The sequence below is a fragment of the Macrotis lagotis genome, chromosome 6 (assembly GCF_037893015.1).
Source record: "Macrotis lagotis isolate mMagLag1 chromosome 6, bilby.v1.9.chrom.fasta, whole genome shotgun sequence".
Lineage (NCBI taxonomy): Eukaryota > Metazoa > Chordata > Mammalia > Peramelemorphia > Peramelidae > Macrotis > Macrotis lagotis.
Genome location: NC_133663.1, coordinates 149324360 through 149343132, shown reverse-complemented (window position 1 = coordinate 149343132; position 18773 = coordinate 149324360).

Genomic DNA, 18773 nt, shown 5'->3' with positions numbered 1-18773 from the left:
TAGATCAGGGTTTGACTTAACTCATGCTTCACTTCAAAAGGGGTTAAGTACCCTAGGTGAGAGGAGGATTAAAGCATGAGAGAAAATAAACCTAATTTCACTTATAAAGGTGTTAAGTACCCTGTTGGGTGAGGTGGGGGGGGGGAGTAAAGTAAGAGCAAATATAGAACTTGCTTCATTTAACAAGGGGTTATGTCACCTGGGTGGGTGGGGGGCGGGTTAAAGTATGATAGAAAATAGGCCTTGATTCAATTAACAAGGGATTAAGTACCCTGAATGGGGAGATGGTGGGAGGGTAAAGTATGAGACAAAATAGGTCTGGGGAGGGGTACATATAGATCAACAAATTATATGGCTTTAGATGATACTTTGGTTCATTAGGAGGACTGTAAGTACATAAAAGACACTTGAAAAGGGGGTAGGGTAAAAAATGATTTCAATTATAATTTGATGTAATTTGAGACAATACTGTTCATCAAGCAATCAAGGAAACAATCTATGATGATTCCACAATAACAATATGAGTTTATTAAACAATCAAATAATCAAACTGTGATTGATGATACTTAATTATTAACTACTAGAGTGATAACACCAATGGAAAAGGCAAAAAGATTAAAAACTTTAGAGGGAAGTAAGAGAGAATGTGAAAGCTGAGTAAATTCTATTCAATAGCTTTAGCCCAGAGATGGAATAACATACATTCCCACTTGGGTTTAAAAATCTATGCTAATCTACAGGGAAGGGAGGACTGGTAAAGGGAAAGATAAGGGAAGAAGGAACTGATAAAAGGGAAGAAGATCTAACTGAAAATAAACTTACAGTTAAATTTTTATAACAAAAGTTAAAGGGGCAAAGGTGGTAAAATTTTGGTAAGGACTTATAAGAGAAAAGAAAAGAAAAAGAAAAATAGATAGACAGCACAGAGCGAAATATAGAATTAGTAATCTTAACTATAATTGTGAATGGGATGAACTGTCCCATAAATCAGAAGCAGATTGAAGAATGAATTAAAAAAACAGAATCCTAGAATATGTTTTTTTTACAAGAAGCACATTTAAAGTAGAGAGATATACAGAGGGTAAAGGTAAAAGATGAAGCAAAATTTATTATTGCTCAGCTGAAGTAAAAAAAAATCAGGGGTAGTGATACTAATCTCAGATAAAGTAAAAGTAAAAATCAACCTCATTAAATGTGATAGGGACAGCTAGGTGGTGCAGTGAATATAGCACCAGCCCTGGAATCAGGAGTACCTGAGTTCAAAATGAGCTTCAGAAACTTAATAATTACCTAGCTGTGTGGCCTTGGGCAAGCCACTTAACCCCATTTGCCTTGCAAAAAAGCAAAGTGATAAAGAAGGAAATTACATCTTCTAAAAAAGGTACCATAGAGGCGGCTATGTGGTGGTAGTGGATAAAGCAACAGCCCTGGAGTCAGGAGTACCTGGGTTCAAAGCCTGTCACAGACACTTAATAACTACCTAGCTGTGTGGCCTTGGACAAGCCATTTAACCCCATTTGCCTTGCAAAAACCTAAAAAAAATGCACCATTGGTAATAAAGCTATAACATTACTAAACATGTATGTACCTAGTGGTATAGTTTCCAGATTCCTAGAGAAAAAACTGAGTGACTTACAAGGAAACAAAGACAGCAAAACTTAAATAATGAGAGAGTTCAATCTCCCTCTCTCAGAACTAGATAAATCTAACAATAAAATAAACAAGAAAGAAATTAAGAAGGTGAATGAAATCTGAGAAAACTTAGATATGATAGACTTCTGGAGAAAACTTAATGGGGTGAGAAAAGAATATACATTTTTCTTGACAGTACCTGGAACCTATACCCAAACTGACCATGTATGAGGACACAAACACCTTAAAATCAAATGTCAAAAGACAGATAAAAATAAATACACATTTCTCAGACCATGATATAAGAAAAATTACATGTAATAAAGGATCAGGGAAAGGTAAACCAAGAAATAATTGGAAATAAATAACTATCTTAAAAAATAATTGGATTAAACAGCAAATAATAGACATCCTCAAAAAATATATCCAAGGGGAGGCTAGGTGGTGCAGTGGACAGAGCACCGGCCCTGGAGTCAGGAGTACCTGGGTTCAAATCTGGGCTCAGATATTTAATAATGACCTAGCTGTGTGGCCTTGGGCAAGCCACTTAACCGCATTTGCCTTGCAAAAACCTAAAAATAAATATATCTAAGAAAATGATAATTATGAGACATCATACCAAAATTTAAGGGATGCAGAAAGGGAAGTTTTGAGAGGAAACTTTATATCTCTAAATGTTTATATGAGTAAACTAGAGAAAGAGGAGGTCAATGAATTGAGGATGCAACTTAAAAAAGCTAGAAAAAAGAACAAATTAAATATCTCCAATTAAATATCACATTAGAAATTCTGAATATTGTAGTCAATCCTTATGGTATAAGTGTTTTTCAGGGTTTCATTGAACTGAGAAATGGTTCAAAGAGCCTCAGGAGTCCATTCTCTTGGTGAATTTAAAGCTGGATCTCCCTTTAAAATTTCATATAAGGGTTTCAAGGTATCATAAGGCAAATAGATTTTTGGTCTTATCCATTGTATTTCTCCTAGTACTTTCTGTAATGTATGTAATGTATTTACCTTACTTATATCTAAATGTAGGGGTGGCATCCTCCACTTTCCCGATTTATTTTTAATAGCAAAGACTGAGGAATTTCATGGGCTGGTACTTTCCTCAATATGCCCATTTTCAAGCTATTCTTTCATAAATTGTTCTAGAGCCTGTATATTTTTTTCTGAATGAAGGGGCCACTGATCTATCCAAACAGGCTCATCTGACTTCCATTTTATTTCAGGGGCCATCAATTGTTCTTTTTGTTCCCTTTCTACAGTGGCCCCTGTGAAAAATACATGAGACTGTGAGTCCCGCTTGTGTGAGCAAGTCCCTTCCCCATAAAATCATGGGAAGTCCTTGTACCATATAAGGTCTAATTTTACCATGTTTATCTTCAAGTTCACAATCTAAATAATATTTTCATATCTGAGTGTCTTGTAATCCACCTACACCCAAAAGCTGATTATCTGTAGCCTCCAGAGGCCAGTTATGAGGCCAAATGCTAATAGGAAAAATAGTTTTTATCAGCACCAGTGTCTAGCATCCCTTTAAACTTTCTTTTTCCTATTTTTATAGTAATCATTAGTCTTGAGGCTTGTATCCTTTCATTAAAGATTCCTAAGGTGTGTGACTGTCTGATCTTAGTAAGTAATACTCCTTGGGCTACTACCTGATTATCATCAATTTCTATATGATTTTGTAAGGAATTAAAAAGTGAAATCTCTTTTCCTTTTAATATAGCTACTTGAACATGTAAGCCAGTACAGCCTGTACTTGGGGAATTTATTACTAAATATTCATTATCTGTTCGAATTTCTTGTATGGGTAAATGAACTGTACTATTGGCCCTGATTAAATATTTCCCTCAGGAACAGAGATCAATTAAAATTGTTCCCTATGAGAGGTTAACTCCTTATATTTCTGTATTAATTCCTCTGTCTTTCGATTCCTTTCTGTTTGTACCCCTAACATTCCCCATTTGTTTCCCTGGGCCAATGGGGTACAGACCGACATTGAGTTTAAAGGGCATTTATGTGCCCAGTGTCCTGGCTTTTTACATTTAGAACAGGGTGTGGTCAGTCTATTCCTTCCTCCTTTATCTCAGCAGTCTTCCCCACCACACTTGAAACATTTTACACCACTTTTATTAAAGCCCCTAGCCATAGCTTGAGCCATGATTTTGGATGCATATGTTGCAGAACCTATGCTAGAACATCTTTGAATCACCTCTTCCAAGGAGGCATCCTGTCTGCTCCCCATTAAGGTTTTTTTTTAATCTGTATTACAATTATTTCTTATCAATTGTTTCAATAGAGTGCTTGTACTCGGGGTGTCCCCCATACTCTTAGATACAGCATCCTGCATTCTGGCCACAACATCAACAAAAGGTTCATCAGGTTTTTGTATTATAGTGGCAAATGGTGTTTTACTTTCTCCAGAAACAGGGACTCTACCCCAAGCCTCTACTGCACATTTTGCAAGTCTTTCATAAGTTTCCAAAGTATGGCTGATCTGCTGACCATCTATATAATACTGTCCAGTTTGTGTCATTTGCTCAAAGTATGTGTTAGCATTTATTGGATTACCTGGATTTAATGAAGCTGCTACATTCCTGCAATGTTACACAAATTCTGAAACCCATGCTACTGCTTCACCAGGTGTTAGACAAGCCCTGTTTACTACCTTCCAATAATTTGGTATAAGAACCTAAGTTTCCAAATTTTTTAACTGCAAATGTACATAGGGTGATTTCACCCCATATTCTTTAACTGCTTTCTTTAACTCCTTTATTTGACTAATAGGAACCACATTATGTATTCTGATTCTAGCTTGATCCAGTATCAGGATTCACTTGAGTGTCTTCTAAGACAGGCATCATTATTCCCATACCTGTGAAGTTTTCTCCCTATTGTAGCACCTGAAATAACAGCTTTTTAAGAGGTGATAAGCCGGGTTCCTTATTTTCTGAACTAGTTAATGAATTCTCCAACCCTTTGCTCTTAACTGGTTTTTGACCTATCAACTGATTTCATTCTCTGCTAATTCTGTGACTTCTTTTTCTAATCTATCCATCATTTCCTTGTTAACCTTTTCTCTTTCATTTTTATTTTTTTAATTTTTTTTTATTTTTAGGTTTTTGCAAGGCAAATAGGGTAAAGTGGTTTGCCCTAGGCCACACAGCTAGGTAATTATTAAGTGTCTGATACCGGATTTGAACCCAGGTACTCCTGACTCCAGGGCCAGTGCTTTATCCACTGCGCCACCTAGCCGCCCCATCTGTTTCATTTTTAAATGGACCCAAATCCAGATACAACAAGTTATTAAGGATGAGAGACCTGGGCATCTCTTGACCAGACCTAGGAGCAGAAGTTTGCGTTTCTGTGTTAAACTTTCTAGGGCATTGTAAGTGTGATTCATTTGCATAAACAGATCTAACCAAATTAAGCATAAAAATTATTCCTTCAGTGACAGGCTCATGCTTATGAAGTTCAGTCATTTGTTCCCCTACTATGATCCAATCATTCATGTCACTGAGCTTTTTTTCTAGCACCCAGGGGAATGCTTTATAAACTACTTCTAAATATTTCCTAGTATCTCTGATTTGTACTGTACAACCCTGTTTCTTTAAGGCTTTATATAATAATCTTATGTGGGTGTCTTTATCTGAAACCCCTAATACTTGTCCCATGATAAGAATATTCTTACCTCACCAGTCTGTACACTAGGCTGTAGCTGGAGACCTCCTGGATCCATAGAGGCTGATCCATGCTGTGGTAGCTGTCTTTTGAGGATCTTCCCCTACCTCATTGGGCTCCAGGTGAAATGAAATGGTACACCAACCTTGAGTTCTTTGACCAGCAAAGAATTTGTTCTCAGCCACAGTGAAAGGAAAAGAGACAGGAGGCTCTTTTCCTAGGAACAAAAGACCAAATGACCACTTTATTGAGTATGCTTAACCTCTATATATCTTACCAATGCCTTTGGACAGCACAAATATATCTCGTGAGATAATCAGTGGGAGCCAACCATACATAAAGATCATAAAGTTGCTTGACCAAATTCTTGTTATACTTCCTTAGCTATACAGTTTTGGTAAAATCCTGTTATCTCAGGATGAGCCACTTCCTGGGCAAACACATATGTAGGAAAATGAAGACATCAAGAGATAGCGAAATACCGAGCCAGTAGTATTGCAAAACAACAGAGTGGCAAGAAGGTCTTGGAGACCTTTGTCCTTGTTATCTCACAGCTGTGGTCCTCAAGGATCACTAACAAAAATAAAGTGCATATTAGGGGCAGCTAAGTGGTGCAGTGGATAAAGCACTGCCCCTGGAGTCAGGAGTACCTGGGTTCAAATCCGGTCTCAGATACTTAATAATTACCTAGTTGTGTGGCCTTGGGCAAGCCACTTAACCCCATTTGCCTTGCAAAAACCTAAAAAAAATATGCTATACAATAAAGTGCATTTTAGGGAGAAGGAATGAGCTGGAACATAGATACAGGAGACAAAATCTATGAATCATCAGACTACTAAAAAAGCCTAGAACAAAAGAAGAACCTGGAAAACATCATGCAGGCAATTATAAGGGAAAACTGTCCAAATCTGATAGAACAAGAAAAGAATATAACTATTGAAAAAAATCCACAGAACCCCTCCAGAAAAAGACCCCAGGATAAAAATCCCAAGGGCTCTTATAGCCAAATTCCAGAACTCTCAAATAAAGGAGAGAATATTGTAGCCAGCAAAAAGAAACCAATTCAAATACAAAGAAACATAATCAGACTCACACAGAACCTATCAGTCTCAACACTGAAGGACTGGAAGACTTGGAATAGCACATATCAGAGAGAAAAGGGCCTGCAATTACAAACCAGAATGTATTACCCTGCAAAATTAAGCATTTGCTGTCAGGGGAAAAAAATGGATATTCAACTAAATAGAATTTCCTGACACAAAGACCAGAACTGAACAGAGAATTCAGTCATCAAATATAGGATGCAAGAGTTGCAAAAAAAGGTAGATGAAAAGGGGAAGGAAAACAAAACAAAACAAAACAAATGGTTGAAATCATCAAATTGTATATAACCCTACAAGATAAAATACTTTCAATTCTTTAGAATTTTACTTCTGTTAAGATAATTAAAGGGTCAAATAGAATTGAAGAGTTTGGACTTTAAAATATAGGTAGAATTGGGTCTTGTCTCTCCATTGAAGAGGACCAAGATGACTTCATTTTGCTTGAGAAAAAAAGCCATGATGAAAAGCAGAAGTTGTTGAATTAAACTTAAGTATATCATTATTCTTTGACCCACTTTAGCTCTGCTGTACTGACAAAAGTCTAGCACTTATTCTGATGAGGAAGTCATAAACTGCAGGTCCTGAGTCAGTGTCTCCCTTAACTTACAATCATTTGTAAAGTTCTCAGGTACTTAGAGATCTTTAAAATTCTGGCAGTTAATTAGATAAGGGTTTGACTTAATCTGTGCTTCACTTGTCAAGGGATAACTACACTGGATGGGGAAGGAAGGGTAAAATGTGAGAGAAAATGAGCCCTGCTTCACTTAACAAGGGATTAAGTACCTTAGCAGGGGGAGAGAGAAAAGAAGCCTGTGGAGAGGGTCACAAATCATTCAAAAAATGATTTGCCTTTGGAAGGAACTTTAGCTCTTGAAGAGGATTGTGTCTTTGGAGGGAACTTGAAAAGGGGGCAAAGAAAAAATTATTATAATTATATAATATTTGATGTAATTCAAGACAATACTCCTTACCAAGAAATCGATCCAACTGCGATGATACTTTGATAACAATATGTGCTTATGAATCAATCCAATAATCAAACCATGATTGATAAAACTTGATTAATAGTATGAGAGTAATAAATAACTCCAGGAGAAGAGGTAAAAAAGATTTATAATTTTAGAAGGAAAGAAGGGAGAGTGTGAACTTTGAGTAAATTCTAGTCTATAGATTTGGTCCAGCAAGGGAGTAAGAAAAATTCCCCCTTGGGTTTTAAAATTTATTCTAATCTACAGGGAAGGGGAGGGGTATCAGGCAAAGGGAAATGTGAGGGAAGAAGGGACTGATAAAAGGGATGGCAAAGATAAAAGTGAAAATAACCTGAAAGTTAAATTTTAAAAGAAAAGTCAAAGGAGAAAAGTAGTAAAATTTTGGTGAGAAGGAATAAGAGGAAAGGAATGAGAACAATAAAAATGGAGAAAGATAGCATAGAAGGAAATAAAGAATTGTTAATATTAACTATAAATGTGAATGGAAGGAACTGTCTCATAAGACAGAAGCAGATAGCAGAATGGATTAAAAACCAGTATCCTACAATATGTTGGTTACAAGAAACATATTTGAAGCAAAGAGATACACACAGGGTAAAAGTAAAAGGTTGGAGCAAAAGATATTATGCATCAACTGAAGTAAAAAATAAGGGGTAGAAATCCTGATCTTAGATAAAATAATAGCAAAAATCAATCTCTTTAAAATGAATAAGGAAGGAAACTACATGAAAGGCACTATTAGTAATAAAGCTCTATTATTTCTAAACATGTATACACCTAGTGGTTAAAGCATCCAGATTTCTAGAGGACAACCTGACTGAAGTAAAAGGAAACATAGACAGCAAACCTTTAATAATGGGTATCTTAATCTCCCTCTCTCAGTACTAGATAAATTAAACCAAATAATAAATAAAAAGAAAGTTACAAAGGTGAATGAAATCTTAGGAAAACTTAGATATGATAGACCTCTGGAGAAAACATAATGGGGGTAAAAAAGAATATATCTTTTTTCTCTTAGGGACATAGCAACTATACTAAAATTGACCATGTGCTAGGGCACAAAAACCTTTTAATAAGATGCAGAAAGACAGAAATAATAAATAGATATATCTCAAATCATGATGAACTAAAATTATACATAATAAAGGGTATTTATTGAAACCAATAACTAATTTGAAATTAAATAATTTCATCTTAATCAGTGGGTGGATCAAAAAGCAAATAATAGAAATAATCATAATTATATCCAAGAAAGTGACACTAATGAGATATCATACCAAAATTTATAGGATGGAGTCAATGAAGTTTTTTTTTTTAGGCTTTTGCAAGGCAATGGGTTTAAGTGGTTTTCCCAAGGCCACACAACTAGGTAATTATTAAGGGTCTGAGGCCAGATTTGAACTCAAGTACTCCTGACTCCAGGGCAAGAAAGTCATTAGTCTCATAAATAAAATCAAGAGATGGTTTTATGAAACAGCCAACAAAATTGATAAACTTCTGGTTAATCTGATTTAAAAAATAGAAATATAACCAATTTACCAGTACCAAAAATGAAAATAAAGTTTGAACTAACCACCAAAGATGAGGAAATTAATGAAATAATTCAGAGCTACTTTGCTGAACTGTATGCCACTAAGTGAGATAACTTAAGAAAATTGGAGGAATATTTACAAGACTTTAAACCAACCAGATTAACAGAAGAGGAAATAAATTACTTAACTCCATTTCAGAAAAAGAAATTAAATAAACCATCAATAAACTTCCTTAAAAAAGTATCCAGGTCCAGATGGATTTACAAGTGAATTCTACCAAACATTTAAGGAACAATTAATTCCTATTCAACATTATTTATAAAATAGGAGAAGTTCTGCCAAACTTCTTTTATGACACCAACATGTTTCTGATACCTAAATCAGGAAGAATCAAAACAGACAGAATTATAGACTAATCTTCCTAATGAATATTGATGCAAAAATATTAAATAAAATATTTACATTGAGACTATAACTTTAAGTTACAACTAGGATAATACACAATGATCAGGAAGGATTTATACCAGAAAGGCAGGGATGGTTCAAAATTAGGAAAACACTCAACATAATTGAACATATCAATAGCAAAACCAATAGAAATCATATGATTATCTCAATAGAAAAACTGAAAAAGCCTTTGATAAAAGATAACATCCATTCCTACTTAAAGCACTTGAAAGTTTAGGAATAATTGGAGTTTTCCTTAAAATAATATATAGTATCTCTCTAAAACCATCGACAAATATTATATGTAATGGGAATAAATTAAGGGCATTTCCAGTAAATTCAGGGCTGAAACAAGTATGTCTTTAATCATCATTAGTATTCAAGATACTATTTGAAATGTTAGCTGTAGCAATAAGAGAAAAAAGAAATTGAAGGAATCAGAATTGACAATGAAGCAAAGCTTTTACTCCTTTCAGATGCCATGATGGTATACTTAGAAAACCTAAGAAAATCATCCAAAAAACTCCTTGAAACAATTAACAAATTCAGCATAGAAGGATATAAAATAAACTCACATAAATCCTTAGCATTTCTATATGAACAACAAAACCCCAAGAGCAAGAGATAGAAAGAGAAATTCAATTTAAAATAATTATAGACAAAACAAAATACTTGGGAATCTACCTCCCAAGAAAAATCCATGAAGTGTATGAACACAATTATAAGGCACTCTCACCCAAATACATTCAGATCTAAATAATTGGAAAAAGGTCAATTGCTCATGGGTAGATCGAGCTATTATAATAAAATTGACAATTCTATCCAGATTAAATCATTTATTAAGTGCCATACCAATTAATTTATTCAATAACTATTTTGTTGAGCTAGAAAACATAATAAGAAAATTTATCTGGAGCAACAAAAGGGCAATAATAAAAAGGGAACTGATAAAAAATGTAAAGGAAGGTGGCTTAACTTTACCAGATCTGAAATATACTATGAAAAGGCAGTCATCAACACTACCTGGTACAAGTTCAGAAAGACAATAATGATGACAGAATTAGGTTAGGTTCGAAAGAAACCGTAGGAAATGACAACAGCAATCTACTATTTAACAAACCTAAGGACATCAATGACCAGAACAAGAACTTATAGTTTGACAAAAATTGTTGGGAAAGCTGGAAAACAGTATGGCAAAAACTAGGCATAAACCCATATCTCATACCCCAAACCAAAATAATGTCAAAATGGGTACAAGATTTAGACATAAAGGGTGATACCAGCAATGAATTAATAGGTCAAGAAATTATCTATCATATCTATGAAAAAGGGACATATTTATGACCAAACAAGAATTAAAGTACATTATAAACTGCAAAATGAATGATTTTGGCTATATTACATTTAAAAAAGTATATCTGCATTAACACAATCAGTGCTACGAAAATCAATAGGAAAGCAGAAAGCTGGGATACAATCTTCACAACTAGGAGTTCTGATAAAGGTTGCATTTTTTCTTTTTTTTTCCTTTTTTCTTTTTTTTTTACGTTTTTGCAAGGCAAATGGGGTTAAGTGGCTTGCCCAAGGCCACACAGCTAAGCAATTACTAAATGTCTGAGGCTGGATCTGAACTCAGGTACTCCTGGCTCCAGGGCCAGTGCTCTATCCACTGAACCATCTAGCTGCCCCTAAAGGTCTCATTTCTAAAATACATAGAGAGTTGCATCAAATATATAAGGTTGCAAGTTATTCCCTAATTGACATATGGTCAAAGGACATGAATAGACAGTTTTCAAATAAAATAATTAAAACACTATATAACCATATAAAAATGATCCAGATCATTATTGATTAGAGAAATGCAAATTAAAAGAACCATAAGGTATCACCTCACACCTACCAGACTGGTCAAGATGCGAAAAAGAGAATATAATCAATGTTAGAGAATCTGTAGGAAGATTGAAAGATTGATGCATTACTGGTGGAGTTATGAATGGATCCAATCATTCTGGAGAGCCATATGGAATTATGCCCAAGGAGAAATAAAAATTCCCTTTGACTCAACAATTCCAAATCCAGGCCTATACATAAAAGAAATCATTATTAATGGGAAAACTCCCACATGTTCCAAAATATATATAGTATCTCTTTTTTGTAGTGGCAAATAATTGGAAATTGAGGGAAAGCTCATCAACTGGGGAATGGCTAAACAAGTTATGATACATGAATACTATGGAATATCATTGTTCTATAAGAAACTATAAGTGATATAGAGAAGAGTTACAGGATCTGATGCTGAGGGTAGGGAGCAGAGCTAAGATAACTAAGAATGTGTACATTAACAATATTTTTAGATGATTAACCTTTATGGATGAAGCTCCTCTTAGCTGTTCAGAGAGCTAGGATAACTTTATTGACCAGTTATGTTCAATGCTGTCATGATCCAGAGGAAGAAAAACAAATAAAACAAAACAAACAAAAAAACCTAACCCTTTAGAATCTGATGAACACTTAATAAAAACTATCTATTATGTATCTCTTGCCCTTAATCCTAATTCTTCATGTGGAAAATGACTAAGCTGTAAACATGTTTATCAAAATTTGTATGTAGGAGGAGTGGGAAGGGAGTGTGGAAGGAAATTTTACAACTTAAAAATATACATGTATATATGAATGAAAAATAAAACAAAGATCCTATGAGAGGCTCTGACTGTTCTCATAGACTGTGTTCTGGTCTGTGATTAAGCACAAACACTCTCCCTATCCTGGAACTCTGAGGAGAAGCCCTTCTCTGCTGTGGCATCCCAGCGCCTCCCAGAATGCTACCTAGATCATGGGTAAAGCAACAGAGTACTGACCCAGGAATAACAAAGAGAACTCTGCAGTCACCCTTTCCTTCCATAGCTGGAGGGCTCTGGAAGCAGCTGCCAGGGATCTCTCTAATGGGTCATTCTTCAGGCTTGCAACTGGTTGTAGGTCTGAATTTGTGCTGAAGCCTGAGTTGGACTATGCTCCATGCAAACGCTGATGTGGCAGAGTTTTCCTGTGGTTTTTCCCAATTGTCTTTGGTATTCCCTGCATTGAAATGACTGGAAACTGCCACTACTGCTACAGACTAAGGTACCCTCAGGAACCCAGGCACCCCACAGTCTGTTCCTGGATGTCTGGAACTGGTTTGTTTCAGGGGGCCTGTGCAGCCGAGGTTGCATTATGTCCCATTTCCAACCCCAGTGTAAAAGACCTTTCTGTCAGATCTTCAAGTTGTCAGAAATTTTTTCCACTAAGTTTTTCTGTGGGTTCCCCCCCACACTCTTGATTTTGTTTATAGTCATTATTTAAAGGCATTTGCAGTTGTTTGGGGATGAGCTGCTGAGATTTCCTGCCTTCACACCACCATCTTGACTCTGCCTCGGAAAAGATTTCTTTAAGAAGAATTCTTTAAAAATAATATTGGGTAAATTGGAAAAAATAGCAATTTCTTTAAAAATACAATTAGAAAAATGGAAAAATAAAATAGTTCATTTAAAAATATAATTAACCAAGTGGAGAGATGTACAAGTTAACTGACAAAAATAATTCCTTGACATAAAAACTAGAGCAAGTGGAAACTAATAAATCTGAGACATTAGGAATCAGTCAAACAAAATTAAAAAAAAATAAAAGGAAATGCAAAATACATCAATGGAAAAAGAAACAACTGACTTGGAAATTAGATCATGATAGATAGTTTAATAATTATTGAGTTAGGTCAGGATACAAAGTAAATGCAGAGACTTACTGGAGCTCATCTCCAGTGGTAGTAGTAATGGTTTCTAAACTTCTCAGGCCAGAGATTGTCAAGGAAAACTTGGAAGGTCAGCATGAAAAGTCTGCAGCACTGATGTAACTGTGGAGCATATTCCAGCACACATCTCAGCTACTCAGCTACTCAGCTACTACTGGACAAAGAGCATTCCTTGGAAGAACCTGAATCATCAGTGGCAGCTACTTCCAAATTTCTTGGTCACAGATGGTAAATAGGACAGGAGTCTCTTTGCTATCACTAAGGCAGTATTGTAATTTTTCTGATACTCTTATCTGTTTCATTGTTGCTGACACTCTTATCTGTTGTCCTAGTTTGTAGTCCTAGGAAGAAGAGGAGCAGTAGTCCAACAGTTTGCTGCAATTAGGAAACAAACATATCATCCTCACAGTTTCAGAACAGAAATAATTTTTTATGGGCACCCACAGATTTAATGCCAAGAGAGAAGGTCAAATCTTTCCTTAGATCATAACACTCTGGAATAACTGAAAACTTGGAGATCTCTGGAAGTATCATTGAAAGCATTTGAGGAAAAAAAAACCCAAAAGATTGGGATATTGATCCATCCACTTTGGAAGCAGAGTCTTAATTTATCAAAGAGTCAAAAATCAAATCATAGTCTGGGGAAATTAGCAAACTACAGAAGAAGGAAAAAAGTAATTAAAGAAAATTACTATGCTGATAAGGAAGGCCAAAACACAGACAGAAGAAGATAACAAAGTCAAAAGTTCTACATGCATAGCATCCAAGAAAAATATGAATTGGTTTGAGGACATGGAAGAGATAAAAATGAATTTTGAAAATCAATAAAGAAAGTACAGAAAAATAGAAAAGAAAAGAAAAGTGATTGCAATATGGTAAAATCATGAAAATTGAGTCAAATTTTAGTGAAAGAGACTCAAAAAATGCAAAAGAAAATAACATTCTAAATTCCAGAAAGGATCAAATGTACTAAGATCCCAGAACAAACCATAAGGGTAAGAATGTCTTAAAAAGTAGACTTGACTGAATTGAAAAGGAAATACAAGAGTAAACTGATGAAAATAATGTCTTAAAATATAGAGCTGAGCATAGAGAAGCTGATGACTTTGGGAGAAAGTAAGAAAAAAATGAATCAAAAATAACGAAAAGACTAGAAGAAAAGGTGATATATCTCATTGGAAAAACAACTGACTTAGAAAATATATGCAGGAGAGATAATATAAAAATTATTGGACTACCTATAAGCCATGACCAAAAAAAATCTAGATACTATGTTTCAAGAAATAATCAAGGAATACATCCTGATATTTTATAATTAGAGCACAAAATAGAAAATGAAAATATCAACTGTCTCCTAAAAAAGATAGCAAAATGAAAACTGCCAGAAATATTATAGACATATTTCAGCACTTTCAAGTAAAGGAGAAAATACCAGCCAGAATGAAGGAATTAAATTATCATGCAGTCACAGCAAAGATAACATAGGACTTATCAGTTTCTACATTAAGGAATCATAGGGCTTAGACTATGACATTCTAAAAGGTCAGAGCACTTGGATTAAAACAAGAATAAACTATCCAATAAAAGTAAATATAATTTTTTGAGGGGAAAGGTGATCTATCACTGAAATATAGAACTTTAACTTTCCCGATGAAAATACCAGAGTTGAACAGAAAATATTATCTTCAAATATGAGACTTAAGTGAAGGTTATGAAGGTATGGAGGATAGGCAAATCATAAAGTACTTAATGATATTGAACTGCATATATAGATAGATAGATAGATAGATAGATAGATAGATAGATAGATAGATAGATATATGAGGACACAATAACACATAAAAAATCTTTCTCATTTTCAGGTCAGTTAGAAGGAGTATACACAGACGAGGCACAAAAAGGCGATGAAAATATGGTAAAAATATGAAGCTAAGAGGTGAGAGAGAAAAATTGAAAAGGCTAGGTAGAACAGGGCAAGTGATTGGAGTAAGAGTGTGGGAGTTTGAGGGGCAGTGAATGATCAAAATAGTCTGAGACAGAGAGAATACTGTACTCAATTGTCTATAGAATTTTATCTTACCTTAGAGAAAAGCAGGAGCGGATGGTGATGGGAAAAAGCAGGATGGAGTTGGCAGGGGGGGGGGGGAGAGGGAAGGTGGCAGCAAAGAGGGATGATTGTAGTAAAGGATAGTCAGAGAAAACTCTTTTGAGTAGTCACATTTTAAGCAGGTTGAAAAAAGAGAGAGAATAGAATGAATGGGGTTTGGGGAAAAGGAGGGAGGAAAATAGAGTGTATAATAATAATAACTGTGGGGAAAAATATTGACACAAATTTCTTTAATAAAGAATTCATTTCTGAGGGCCTGTAGGTTTACTAGTGGTTAGAGCACTGACCCTGGAGTCAGAGAAACTGAGATCAAATCTTGATTCAGACATTTGCTAATTGTATAGCTACGTGACCTTGGCAAGTTATTTAAACCCATTGCTTTGCCAAAAAAAAAAAAAAGACCTCATTTCTCAAACGCAGAGAAATAAGTACAATTCATAAAAAAGAGTCATTCCAAAATTGAAAAATGTTCAAACTCTAGCAACATTTTTTGGATGAAGTCATCAATGCTATCTTTGACCATTTTACAAAAATATCCTAACACACTCTTGATTGAAGAAATGAAAGTTAGAACAATTCTGAAATACTACCTTATTTATTGGATTAGCAAATAAGACAGAAAAACAAAATAACAAATGTTGGAAAGAATATAGGAAAAATAAGACATTAATACACTGTTGGAGGAGTTGTGAAGTGATTCAACTATTCTATAGGAATTATGTCCAAAGGTCTATAAAACAATTTCTTTGCTTTTGCCTGGCAATGCCATGACCAGGATTATATAACAGAATAGATGAAAATAAGACGTAAATTGGGGAATGACTGAACAAATTGTTGTATGTGATTATGATGGAATTTTTTATGGCTATTAGAAATGATGAACAGAATATTATCAGTAAAACATGGAAAGACATAAGCAGATGCAATGGGAAATGTGCTATACACAAAGGAATAGCAATATTTACGGGGGATCTGCTTTAAATAGTCATTCAAAGTCTATCATGTCAGCAGTGCTATGACTCAAGACAACATTGAAGGACATATGATAAAGAATACTATCCATCTTCAAAGACAGAACAGTTGGTGTCTGAATGCAGATTGAAACATATTTTTTATTTGATTTTTCATGAGATTTGTTTTGAGGGGTACAAAGGGGGGACAAAGGAAGGCCTACGTTTACTACATTTACTTCATGACTAGGGACATGTCTTGCATCACTATACATTAAACATATATCAGATAACTTTCTCAATTAAGAGGAGTAGTTTGGGAAGACAGGAGAGAATTCTGATCTCAAAAGTTTTAAAAATGGATGTTAAAATTTGTTTTTTTTTCTTATAACTAGGGGAACATTTTAAAAAGATAGAATGAAAAATACCTTACAGGAAAATAGGATAGGGAATGGGAGTGGGGGTGATAGCAAGAGGAAACTGACAGAAGGGAGGACAGAAAGAATGGTAATAAGAGGAGCATTAACAGAAAAGAAAAGGGGGCTAAAGAAGGGAAAGTAGAATATTATCAGAAACAAAACAATGGTTAGGAAGAATAAAGGAAAAAAAGAGCATAAACTACAAAGAGAGGGAAGATAGGATGGATAATAATAGAGAGTTACTAATCATAACTGAATATGAATGGAATGAAATCCTCCATAAAATGGAGCCATAGACGAGAGTTAACTAAAAATCAGGATCTGACCATGTCTTGTTTACAAGAAATATATTTGAAAGAATGAGATACACACAGAGTAAAGATAAAAGACTGATGCAGAATATATTGTGCATCAACTAAAGTGAAAAAATCAGGGATACCAATCTTTATCTTAAATGAATTAAGAAGCAAAAATAGATCTCATTAAAATGGATAAAGAAGGAAACTACATTTTCCTAATTGATACCATAGTCAATGAAATAATATAAATATTAAAGATATATGGAACTGGCATTCAATTTCTCAGAAGAGATACTGAATGAATTACTAAAATAGGGGAGAACCTCAACTTTTCTCACTTAGAATTAGATCAATCTAACCACAAAACAAAATATCAAGAAAGAAGTTAAGGAGTCGAATAGAATTTAAGAACATTTATATATAATAGACTTCTGATGAAAACTGACTGTGGATAGAAAAAAATATACCTTTTCCTCAATGGTACATGAAGCATTCACAAAAATTGACCATTTATTAGGGCACAAAAATCTCAAAACCAAATAAAGAAAGGAAGATTAAATCCATCACTTTCAATAATGATGCAATAAAATCATGGATAATAAAGAACCATGGAAAGATAGACAAAAAAATTAATTGGAAGCTAAACAAATTAATTTTAAGGAATGAAGGAATGAAATGTCAAATGAAAGATCTAATCAGCAATTTCATATAGGACAATGACAAAAACTGGACAATATATCGAACCATGTGGGATACAGTCAAAACAGTTATTAAGTGAAATTCTATATCTCCATATGTTTAAAGTAAGAAAACTATTGAATTTATAAATAAATCTATATGTTGATTTTATGACAAAAGCAATAAAAAGTGGCAGCTGGTGTATAGATCACCAGCCTTGGAGACAGGAAGACCTGAGCTCAATTGTGACCTCAGACACTTAATACTTACTGGCTGTTTGATACTTGGCAAGCTACTTAAACCCATCGTCTCAAAAAAACAAGCAAAAAAAAGCATTAAAATAGAAAAAAAAAGTTGGATAATTTGATTTTTTTTAAAATAGATAGGATAGGAGTGATAAGGGTTAATTCATTTTCTATAAGGAAGCAATTAGTAATAATTTGGGGCTGTTTTGATCAACAATATGACAATAAATCTGACAATGGAAATAATATAAGAGAATACTTACAAAAATATAAATTGTCCAGATCAACAGAAGTAAAATAAATAAACAGAAACATTTTAGAAAAAAACAGCAATTTAACAAATCATAAATGAATGCCCTTAGAAAAAAATCTCCAAGGTCATATGAATTTACATGCTAGTTATTCCAAAAATTTCATCAACAATTAACTCCAATTCTATATAAACTATTGGAGAATATAGGCTAAGCAGTTCTACCAAGTCCCTCCCATGACAAAAAAATCATGCTGATTCCTAATCCAGGAAGAATCAAAATAGAGAAAGAAAACCATGGAAGAATTTTGCTAATGAATATTGATGAAAAAATTACATAAAATATTAGCAAAGCAACAATTAGGTATATAGAGCCCTGGCACTGGAATCAGAAGAACGTGAGTTCAAATGCAGCTCAGACACTTAATAATTGCCTAACTGTGTGATCTTGGGCAAGTCACTGAATCCCTTTGTATTAAATAAATAAAATTAAAAAATTAAAAAATATTAAAATATAAGTAAAGAAATTACAGAAAGTTATCATGATGATAATAGACTATGATTTGACAAGATTTATGCCAGGTTTGTAGGATTGAACAAATTAAGAAAACTATCAAAGTAATTTATCAGTAGCAAAATTTATAGAAATCATAT